We start from the raw sequence: 13,086 nt of genomic DNA on the forward strand, positions 1-13,086 counted from the left end.
TTGAGAAACTGTGTAACTAAAACTACATGACCATAGTTACTATTTGAAGAAATAAATCCTGCAGCTAAGTATTTGAACCTTTTATTGTTTTTCACTGTCGGAAGAAAATAGTGAAGTACGAATTTGTTCATTAATACTGTAATAAAGGGAACACCAAATGGCATTTTAATAACAACTTAAGTTACTTGAAACGCCAACAGCTGTTTCACGTAAAAGAATGACAATGTGATTAACATCCACAGTAATTAAAGACTGATATTCATTTTTTTTTATTTGACAAGCATTTTCGTGGTCGATAATAGGACATGCATTTATAATACATTTTATTTCATTTTTAATTTATGATTTTTTAATTTTTAATCATATAAAATTCAAAGAATAAAAAAATAATTCCAGCAATTAAAAGATTAATTTATATATCTGGTAAAATAGCATTCAGAACATCTGATACCTTCTTAACTAGTGGTCAACTTGTAATGCAGTACAGCAAAATCCTGATAAATCGGCAGGTTAGGTATTTGTTAGTGTTGGATAGTATGACTTACCGGCCTAAATGCGGTAAAGCAGTTTTATATAGTTACCGTTTAAATGAAAAACTTAAAGGAAGGATAAAGAAAGAAAACTATAGAAATTCTTTAAATACACTTAGCAAGTGAAAATCTGCTAGAAAACAAATAATAAGGTATGTTCAATTTCATATCTGAATCAGTTTATGTTTTGGAATATATTGTGTTGCTGTTTCGGGAAGAATTTTCCCATCTGCTTCCTAATTGTTGCTCTTTGTTTGAGTGTGTGTAGGGGGCAGGATATGTGGTGAACATAAAGATTTATTACTTCTACAGAATTGCAGCGGTTATTTCTTTCCGAAAATTTCCAGAATATATTTAATTCTTCAGCAGCCTTATGTCAAGTGATATTTTAATTCGTGAATTGCCATTTTTTTTGTCGCCGTGAGTTTAGTTCACTTGGAATTGTACCCGCTTACTCAATTGTTTCGCAAATGGCTTAATTTAAACACTTTCAATTCATAAATTAAGTTCTTTGGAAAATTTTAGTACATTTATTGAAATAATAGGCTTAATTATTATTACTACCAATTATAGCGGTTGATTATAAACTCCATGCCTTTGTGGTGTCACAGTAGCACATTCGGCGCGTATTTGACAAGTCCAGGTTCGAGTCCCCGCCAGGATCTTGTTCGTTTTTCAAGTCTCCAGCATAAAAATACTTAATGTCTCTGCAGTGGCGCACGAATTATAATGTGGTGAACAATAAATTATTCGTAACTACCAGTATTTGGCGATAGTGTTCCTTACTCCCTAGTCGCCCTTTGAAAAGGGGGTATATAAGCTATTTATAAGCCTCCTTCCAACATGTCTTCGCGATTTAACGGTAGCACATTCGATGCGTATTTGAGAGTCCAGGTTCGAGTCCCGAGTCCATTACTCGTTTTTCATGGCTCCTGCTTCAAAATAGCCTAATGACTCTACTTCTATAATAAAATTTTGATATATAGCAATAATAGGCCACAGTTTTCACCAAAATGGATACACGTCCCAGAATAGTTATGGGTCCAGAATATTCAAATATTCCTGTTGAGAAGAAGCACATCAAACATATTATTGATGGAGATCTTGCTGTTTGAAAGGAATAAGTTGAATCTGATGGGAATGCAGTTAGTACAACTGGATGCTGTCATTGCTAGATATCCAAAAACGTACCATCGCTTCAGCAGACTTCACTTTTGATTAGAAGTGAAGAATGTCAAGACAAAGAAAAGAGAAACCGGAGAAACTTCTTACTCCTGTGAGTTCTTAAATGTTTAAATATTGTAAGAAGAAATGAACTATTTAAAGCATTATACCCCTAATCAGACTTTGGTACTTTTCGGTTTTGCCGGCACAAGCGTTAAAGTGGCCAATAATGGTGCAACTGATGCCAAACGTAATATCCTCGCTGGTAACCTTTTACGCCTCATTTTCAAAACAAGTCGCAGCCATTTCTTACACTGATTGATTGTTTCTTTCAATACTGGCATACAGTCACATATAAATTTTACCATATAGTTCAATTTTATGCTCTAAGGCCATTCGCGGTAATTAAGTCAATTAGGATGCAATTACACCGCCTACCCAATGGCGAAAATATAGAAAAGGCAAAGATCAAGAGTTAAATTCATCCATTCTAATGAGAATGCACTTGCGAAGTAAAGCACTGTGGTTTTAGATAATTTCCGAGTAAGCTATTCGTACGAACTGAAATAATTCTTGCATTTAAACATGTATTCCAAATTAAGATTTAACTTGAAATTAATGTAGATAATTACTGAAAGACTTAGATTTTTGTAGCGTAGTTTACGGAGATCGGAGACCATCATTCGTTAAGTGGTGTTCGACCCGAAGGCCTTTACCATTACATGTTTATCATTCCACTAAGAACCTATAAAAGTTCGTTAAATTCTATAAAATGGAAAAAATCCTGTGCACGTATAATAAAAGGCGTAGTTTACGTGAGATGAGGTCACTTGGGATCACGTGATAAGAAAAGGCGAATCAGGATGTCGAACCATGAAAGCATAGTAAATTCTTAAATTAATATCGTTTTACAAATTTATTGTCTTTATTTATTGGCTTTTTACAAAATTTTAAACGATATTAAAATGTTTATGCCTTCAAAACAAAAATTTCTTAGAACTAACATTTCTTAACATTTTTTTGTGTATACTGTATGCTGTCACCTATAAAGTCTGCTTGGCGAGATTTGCGCCGACGAAACGGAAAAGTTCCCAGAGGTTATTTCAAACTTTCTCTAAATGACAATACAAATCTTTTTCTTTCATTCTGCTGATGATTGATTAGAACATCAAGACTCATGTTATTTCCGCCTTTCTTCTTTTATACAGTTGGTGGGGAGCTATTTGGTTGAGAAAGAAGATGGTGAATGAGAAAGGTGAGAGCATTGGTTCTGAACTTTTTTTTTGCTCCATAAGCCCCTTTTACCATTGCTAGACGATCATCTTCCCCTCCCATTATTTCCAAAATAAAAATAATACACATACATTTATTTAAATTTAGATTATTTTTAACGTGTTTTATAAATTAAACAAAAAAGTATAGAACATTTTAACAAATATCAAAACTGAAATAAATTTAGTTTTTTATAGTCGTAAAATAAAGCTAAATAGTTAACAGGTAAAAAAAAAGGCTGACTGCTTTCCTTCCCTGAAACTATGAAATTTCCAATAGCGGAGAATTCTCTTTTGGTTGAGAGCCTCTGGGCTAGGCCGATGACATTAACGTTACATTTAAATAGTGTCTGATCACAAAAGGGTTCCTTCATTGTGATATCATTTCATACAGACTGGTTGTCCCGTCGCGTTTTTGCTTTAGCATGAATGGAAAAGTGAAATGGTATTCCGCTTACCAACCCCGTTGTAAGAAGGTGAAATAGGGTGATTATAAAAAAGCCTATTCTGGGAAAACATGAAGTGGGACATCATGTATTAAAAATATTGAAATAGAAGAAAAAGAGAAAACCAAGAAATAGCAGAAAAAGAGAATAAAAATAGCAGAAAAGAGAAAACTAAGAAACAAAGAAGGGGGGAAAAAAGGAAGAAAAAGTGTAATAGATCGAAAGAAAAAGACAACTAGAAAAATTTCGAACTTGTTTCCTATATTTCTTTCATTCGAAGCTTCTACTGTGAAAAATGGGTAGATTCGATTCATTAAGGATGAAAGTGTTGAAGCATTATTTATATAGCTTAGAAGAATTTGAATTACAGAAAAAGTAATTTACATCACGATCTAGAAAGAAAAAATATTCAGAAAACTACATTGTGTGATTTGAGAAATAAAAGACAAATAATACGTGTTCAAAGACAGCAGCAACCAAAAAAAAAAAAAAAAAAAAAAAAAAAAAAAAATGATTTTATTTTTATGGAAAAACAATTTTCTTCATACAACTATTTCAGAAGTTGCTGTAGTGGTATCTGAATCAAACTTTGGAATAAGATATATCCACCTAATATAATTTTTAATCAAAATTTGGCTGTGAAATAAAATTCACTCAGTTGTACAAATGGTTCCATGAAATGTTTTATTATATAACCTGTTTAGTTTTTTCATAAGCTTCCATATCTTTAAGCAGTAGTAATTATGGCAATTTATATCGCAATATAAAGCTTCCACCTCTTTAAATCTCTTACCAAGCTGCTCTTCTCATAAGCATGGGAGAAATTTAATATGTTTGTTAATGGATTTCAAGTTCAAAACAAAAAAGTTAGAGATTTCAAGTTTTCTTTACATAATTTTCAGCGCTTTGTTTTAAATTTGATATAAAATTTACGTTACGTAAGAGTTAAAAAATGGTAAAAGAAGTATATTTACGATGATACGTTGAGTAAAAACAATGATAAAAAAAGTATATTTGCGTTAGAATTATCTGAAGTTCCTATGATAGTTGAGTGAATGCCCTTCACTGGCCTTTTGACAGGTAAGTCTGACCTACAAAGTGCAAATTTGGTGAAACGTTTAACTAGCTTTTCTTTATCAAGGCACTGCTGAAAAAGAGCAAAATCTTGTCAGATTTATTTTTCTTTGGATACCTCAGTTCTTTTTAATCTTTTCCCTAAATCATTAGCTAATTTTTATTGATATTTTTCTTTTATTCGAAATGAGCTGTTAAACTAGAAAATTTCTTGAGTTTCAGCAGTTAACTTTGAGTAATACACATAGTTCTTCTTGAATGTGAAGAACCAATCGTACTTTTTTTTTTCAAACCTACTTAATATTCCACATTGAAAGAATTAAGACTATTAAGAAATTGAATTGTTATAAGATAGATTTCTTCTTTCTTAAATTTTTTAAAAGTTTTTTTCCTCTGAGCTCTTAAACTTGTTCATGCTAATGAAGTATTTAGAATCGATTATCCATGCGTTTCATGTAATATAAAAACCATTAATATCAAGCACTTTCATAAACCATCAGCTTTGAAATGTGCCGTAATATATCATTTAGGGTAATTTAATTATTTCTCTAAAAAGTGTCGCAGACAGGCTTAATAAAGAAAGCAACTCATGTATTAGTTAGAAAAGTAGAAAATGCATTGTTTTATTAACGTTTAGGAAATTTATTTTCGATAAAATTATTTCAAAATCATTTAAGTTTCTAGAAATCTTGAAGTTACGATGCGTCAATGCATTTCCACAAAAAAGCATTCTCTTTCAAATGGCTGAAAAAAAGTTAATTGCATTCCTTCGAATATGTAAGTACGTTTGGAAAAAATACAACGAATACAAATGAAGTAGCGAGTCCTTCAAATAGTTAGTTCTTCGTCATATTTTTGGAAGCGCCACAAAACAGCGCAGCAAACAAATTACATTTATGGAAAGAGAAAAAAAAGTTAAAGGTTGCATACTTTATTTTGTAAAAACCTTCAGCCAGTTAAAAAATTGTTATTTTTCACCCAGAGAAGTTAGGCGATATTCAAGTCAATTTTTTTCTTTAAAAGTTTTTTATTCTTTTTCTCTAAGGATAACTATACGAGACTTGGGATTTTGTTTGGAACATAGCCAAAATCAAATTACATTTCATTTAAAAGTAGGTAGATAAAGAGTTGTCGATTTCCATTAATGTTTTCGCTCTAAATGCAGAATTTAATTACCTTCAACAATTTTTTGAGCAAAGCTGTAGGTGGTTGTACGAAGTATTGCCACACTGCTGTGAGAGAATTACGAAATCATTACGTATATTTGAAGAATACATAAGGCATTAAAAATCCTAACGAGTACCTTAAATAATTATTAAATTAATTAACTCTTCTGTTAACTGAATAATAAGATTTGGACTGGCTTAATTTAATTCATTTACATTACTTTTTAATACGGAAGTTTATTTTGAAATCTTGAAATCTAGCATCTTAGTATTCTGACAGTTTTACATATAAATGTAAGCTAAACATTATTTTCAATGTAAATTAAAAAAGTAACTTTTCCTTATTTTATACTGGATTTCAAATTATTATTATTAGTATTTTCAGTATTGATTCCCCTTTTTAGTTTTCACTTCAAGAATAGCAAAACTTACAGCTTTATGCATTCTGGGTTGTTTTCCGTACATAACAGTGTGTTCATTTGTAAAAACTGAGTATACAGTTTAAAAGTGAGTTTGCAATTATTAACAGAGATAACTAGAATTATGCAAGTGAGTACTGAGGTGAGCTAAGCGATCACGCTCTGAGACTGATGACAGTATTTCTAAGGGGAAACGAAATCTGATGTGGAGCACTACATGATTTCCTACATGATACAAAATTTCAACATACTACGGTTAATCATTTTTGAGTTATGCGAGTTACATACATACATACATATGGACGTATGGATGTACGTACAGACGTCTCGAAAAAATCTCTTTTTTGAGTTCATGCTAAATCCATTTTACAATTCATTTGGGGGACAAAATTCTGTCCGTACTCACAGACATGAGGGGAAAAAACAACAATCTTCAAACGGATTTGGAAACGGTCAAAATTTCGCGTATCTTATTTTCGTTGAAATATGATACGCGAAATTTTTCGCGATTGCTATAGTTCCTTTACTTCGTAGAAGAAAGTAAAAAGTAGGTCTGCCAATTTGAAATTTCAGCATTTAAAAAAAAATATGTGTATATGAATCTGGCATTTTACAGATAAATAGATCATAAATTAGCTGATAAGATGATGCATATGAGCTAATATAGACATGTAAAATATAATGATATTGTGCGATGCAGCACTATTGTGCGATTTTAAACACTTTAAAAGTGCTATTTCTCGAGTTCCCAGATAAGCTATTACCGGGACGAAAATGGAAGGCATTAATCGAATAAGCACATATAAAATCGAAATTTGGCTACATTTATCCAAATAAGATTTTTTTCTTTTAATTTGTATGTATTAGTTAGCAACATATTTGTTTTCAATCAACACTTGTTTACTCTATTAACAGAGTTTATGTAAGAAGATAACTATAGATATTTGTTTATTAAACACGTTTTCGGATAAACGTTTTACTAAGTTGCAGACCCTGAGCTACTTTTCTGCCAGTCTTATGACATAGGGATAAGTTTCAGGAAAAGCATTTTCGAGACTTTTGGCCTAACGTTTACAGAAGATTCTGGCAGACCGCTTCTTCTTCTCTGGCTGTGTAAAGGGAAGGCTAAAAGAACCGTGAATCTATATTGAATTTAATCCAGCTTATTTATTATTGAGTTTCTTTTCAGTGAATTTAGCCTATGCTCTCTTTATATACCTAGATTGAAATTTTAATTCATCTTTATACGTTAAGAAAGGTTTTGTAGACAACCAATACCTGAGCTGGAAGTATCAATCTTTTAACTTCAATGTATGTTAAATTTTATCAAATAATAAATGGGATTTTCTTATTACACTTTCAGTGGAACAACAGTTTACATTAATGTATATATGTGCTCGTTATTTCCTGAAGAAACACTATATCTGAAAGTGAAATTAAACTAATATGATGACATATTTTCCGCACAATATTACTTTGATTTCATCTTTAAATACGAAGTACCAGTCTAATAAAAGAGAAACAGAACAAGGCCAGCCAAAGTTTTGAAGCTTACTTGAATTAAATTATGGCATTATCGAAAAATGGCATTTTCTGCAATTCAGCATGAACCTTCCTTCAGGGCAAAATGACGAGCCTTCACTTTGGATTTCAGACTTGGAAATAATGAAAAATGTTCTGATGCTAAATCTAACGAACAAGGAATGAAAAGTCACTATGAGTTTTATCTCTGCCAAAAACTGTTACATTCTCATGCCAATATAACTTAAAGCGTTGTCGTGGTAAACTAACCAAATCATGTCTCTGCAGAGGAAGTCTTTCTTTATAAATATATCCTGTAAATGACCTGAAACATCAAATTTGAGTTTTCAAAATGAAATGCTTCATTTCGAGACCTAGTGCTTCGTCTCGCAGTCGCAGTTATAAATTAAATGCATTGTTATGACCTAACATATAAACTCCACAAAGAACATGCATGTTGATTCGCGAACAGTACTAGATGCTTTTAAATTAAGTGACCACCACGAGCATATTAGTAAGAAAGAAAATGCTGGTAAAGATTCATAAAAACAAAAAAAGAGAAAAAGGAACTACTTTAAGGAATCAGGAACCTTTAGAATGTCAAACTATATTAAAAACATAACACATTTTAAAACTCAATATTTTAATAATTATTATTACTAATGATTTATGATCGTGAAATTTTCTATACCTTTTTTCATATTCGTAATATAGTATTTCTGTTTCTCATTATGTTTGAAGTATTAAAATCATTCAAGTAAAATGAATATAAAATACGCTCTGCGTAAGCTGTGTAAAATTGTCATGTGAACTGCGTGCAGCATTTTGTATAAAGAAATCACTATTTTTAGGTGATTTGTTTCCCAAATTAAAAAAAAAAAAAAAAAAAAAAAAAAAAAAAGTTTTGAAAGGTTTTAGATTTAAAATTACATTCAAAGGGGCGTTTTTTTTAAACATTTTATCTGTTACCTTATTAAATATCACGTTCTTTACACTTAAACCTTAAAATTCAGTTCAAGAGTAATATCGCAAAATAGTTTTAGACTGAGTATATCTTTAGAATTTTCAAGTCTTTACGCGCTGCAGATAAAATTTTGTTTTCTGTACAACGTTTCCATTACTCGTTTTGAAATACTTGAGTTTGTTAAACAAAAATTCGTTAAAGTTTTACAAAATACGAAATCGATAATAAAACAAATTTAGGTTTCAAATTTGGGCTTCCACATGCCCATATTCGCAGTAGAATTACGTCATTCAAAATTCGATGGCTCTATGTCTCGTTGTTTTATCCCAATGCGAGAAATATACATACATTTATGCCGATTTTTCATTATTTAATTTCTTTATATATAATGCAGGACTCTAACAATCGGTGGCAACAGTTTGAAAAGTGAAACGGACACTTATAGTGAACCAATGCAGAAAAAATATTTTATCTCCAGAGCGCGAGACTGTGTATCGGAAATTCTAAAGATATGCTCATTTTCAAATTATTTCGCCATATTGCTGTGGAACTGAATTTTATGTTTCTAATGAATCAGGTCTTTAAGTGCGAAGAACATGATATTTAATAAATAACGGTAACATACAAAATGTTAAAAAAACGCCTCTTTGGATATAATTTAAAATCTGAAACCTTTCAGATTTTTTAATTTTTTTTAATCAGCAAAGCAAAAACTGAAATCATGTTTTTAAGCTTTAATACAATTTCAGTTGAAACATAAAAGACTATATACATTTCTTTTGCAAAACACCACTGCAGAGTTGCAAAATTGCCGAATCATTGTTTTAATTTGTTTAATTCTTTTTAAGATTAAATCATAGATTTTGATAGTCCTATAAAATTTCTTCTGTATGTATCACTGTCGTTTCGGATTTACTATTAATTTTAAAAAAAGAATTAAAAACGCGCTTAGGTGCAAACAACAAAGACTGCAGATTTGTGACATTTTCTGGTGCAGTGTCGATCATGCAGTCTAATCTCATCCGCACTACACACTTAAATTTTTAAATATTTGAAACGAGTCGCATAGAAGAGAAATTTGCCTTGTCACAGCCAGAAAACAGGTTTTAGACTTAACGCCGCATTTGTCTTTGTTGTTATATTGTACTAGCTATCTTTTTTAAGTGACTGTGGGTTTTCCTTCAGAAATTTTAGTGATAAAGGCAAGATAATATGGCGATGCATTGTAATAGTCTCTAAACTGTTTACATATCCCTTATAGTAGATGAATGAAAAATCTATGATAAACACATATAAAAGAAAACTGACAGGCAAGAGAATTACAGATGAATCAGGTCTTTAATCCACTGCAGGTCTTCTCTTTTTACCCTGTACTTGCTTCATGATAGAGAAATGTTTCTTAGGAGTCTTTAAATAAATGTCTGTCCGAGGGATTCTAAAATTCCGTCATATATATAGTATATATATGTATATAAGCAAACTCTGAAATGTTAGCTTTATACACAAAACAAAATTTTTTCAAGTGCATGGACATATAAAAATGATAAAAATAAAATTTCGATGCATGATATATGTTCAATGTATATCAAACTTGAAGACTTCAGTGACCTTAAACGGATTACTTCACACAGTTCAAATAACATATCGATCTAAATGTTTAATAACATTATGATTCTGAATTAAGTTTAGTGAAGATGGGAAATTTCCGTGAAAAAATTCAGTTATCTAGAATACTTAAAATTAAACTATAACAGTTATAAAACAACTATAACCGTTTCAATTAATCTGATTACACATGTAATTAATGTTCACTTCGAACAAACAGAAAACGTTATTCCAAAATAATTATTTTTCCTTGCGGTTACCGAAAATGATCGTTAATCAGCGATATCAGATAAAAACAGAAATGAAGATCAATGCAAGTCCATTAATAATGGGAAATACATTGGAAATTTAATTGGAATTCTCTTTTTACATCCTTAAAATCACATTCACTTATCGATTATTTATTTTCGTTTAATCATGAGATGGTATTTAAATGCCAGTTTAAATTTTGACAATTCTGTTAATGCAAATGTTTTTCATCGCTTATAGGAAATGTTTCTTCCGGCGTTTAAATCTATCGAGTAACATAAGTTAAAAAGTTCGCTTGTAAAGGTTGCAGAGAATAAATATTTATTTATTCAAGTGAAAATTTTGACAGGTGAGTGTAGCGGTTGTTGCATCACAGAAACGCTATTTATATGTTTACGGGGAAACTGTATTTTTGTATCTGTATATTTAATTTGTATTTTTATTTGAATTTTATTGTGAATGTGCAAAATTACCATAGCAAATTGCAACAACAAATGTCAAAACGGTAAAACGAATGCAATCTGCCCTTGTATGGCCATGTAAATGCTCTTGTTAACATCCTAAAAACTCCCGAGGCGGCCTCTTGAGGCCCCAGGGAGTTGTTCCTAGTTAGTGGAGGGCGCGGGACACATGCCTGTTTACCTCTGTTAGACATCAGGCGTCCCCGTCCTCCGTTACCACCCAACCAACCAACCTTAGGCAGATAGCCCTCGAGGCTTTGCCGTAATTAAATAACCTAACCTTATAATAACTATAGAATATAGTAACTTATATAACTATAGAATATAATGTAATAACTTATATAACTATAGAATACTTGTCATTTCTGGCATTCACAGGAAAAGGTCCTTCATAAGGGGATTCGAATGTTTCCTTGACACTGTCTATCTTGACAAATACATATGAAAATGAGTTTAAATCATTATGAAAAAATAATTTCTGTTTTCTTGGCTTTTAATTGGTTTTAATTTTTCCATTTATTTTTGCAGTTCGCTTGTGAAGGTATCTACACTCATGTTCATAAATTAAGGATAATTCGGAGTCACGCGGAAATCGAACTCAAAAATAAATATATCACCTGTAAAATCACTACACACATCTTCAAGAATCATATACAAATTTCAGGAAGTAACCAGATGACACCGATGGTACTTCACAATGACGAGTGTGTAAGAGAGTGATATATAAGGAATACAGGCAAAGAAGTAAAATTGTTCGCAGGAGCTTTATAAGCATTTCAATGCAATAACTGAATAGTTATGACACAAAGGACGCATTTGGATGATTTTTTAAGTGGTACAATTATCGGCCGTCTGGAATGTGGGCGTACCCAACTGGAAGTATCGGACGAACTTGGAATTGCCCAGAGTGCCATCTCCAGGCTTTGGCAACGATTCCAAGATGATGGTAATGCGAGTAGACGTTACAGCACAGGTCGCCCCAGAGTTACAACACCAAATGAAAACCGGTATTTGGCAGTTACTGCAAAAAGAAAGAGGCGGAGCACAGCCTCAGACCTGTCTCGTCAGCTCTCTTCATCCACTGGTACGACAATTTCAAGGCAGACCATGTACAGACGCTTACGGCAGATTGGTCTATATGCTCGTAGACCTATCGCTTGCGGTTAACCTGGAGTAGAGAGCATGCATTGTGGACACCGCAACAGTGGGCTTGTGTGATGTTTTCCGACGAGTCCAGGTTTAGCTTGCAGTCTGATTCTCGCCGGACGTTCATATGGAGAGCTCCAGGTACCCGTTACTACCAAGAAAACATCATTGAACGACACCGTTACGGTGGTGTAGGAGTGCTCGTTTGGGGTGGAATTATTCTGGGTTCCAGAACTGACTTGCATGTTCAAATTGGAACCATGACAAGCCAAATCTATCGGAACGTCATTCTGGAACAACATGTACGTTTGTTTCGGGGCGCCATGGGCGCACAATGTGTGTTTATGGATGACAAAGCCCGTCCTCACCGTGCAAACATCGTAAGCGAACGCCTTCAATCGGAGGAAATCACCCGTATGGACTGGCCAGCATTCTCACCGGACTTGAATCCAGTAGAGTACGTGTGGGACATGCTTGGCCGACGAGTTGCAGCCCGTCAACCTCCTCCTACATGTATACCGGAACTTCGGAGAGCATTGCTTTTTGAGTGGTGTAATATCCCCCAAGATCAGATCGATAATTTGATACTCAGCATGCCTAGGTGTTGTACGGACTGTATTGCATCGTCTGGGAGACATACAATGTATTAACAATCATACAAACCATGCAATATTGGTTTTTTGTAAATAGGTTTTATTTCTGTAATTTGCTCCAGGGAGAAAAAATCGCTAATGTTTTTAATAATATCAAACAAATAGCATCTTTTTTTGCTCTTTACCTTTTGTTTTATAAATAAGCTTTACAAATAAGTTAAATTTGTTTTGCTTCTAACTCTTCCTTTTGCTGATTTTGCATTATCCTTAATTTATGGACATGAGTGTAGTTCTAAGCTGGTTGTTGGTTCTTGAAAGAATTCTCCTGATAGCTTCAGTTATTAACGATAAATTTTAAATTGGGATTCTAATTGATAAAATCAAATTTCTGGCTTATCTATATAAGAATGAGTAATTTTTACACTTATCCTTCATAGCTTCTAAAGAATTAGTCCCATCTGGCTAGTCGTCTGACTT

This window comes from Stegodyphus dumicola, chromosome 5 (genome assembly GCF_044657685.1).
Source record: "Stegodyphus dumicola isolate Sdum_Otavi_A_Nest chromosome 5, ASM4465768v1".
Classification (NCBI taxonomy): Eukaryota; Metazoa; Arthropoda; class Arachnida; order Araneae; family Eresidae; genus Stegodyphus; species Stegodyphus dumicola.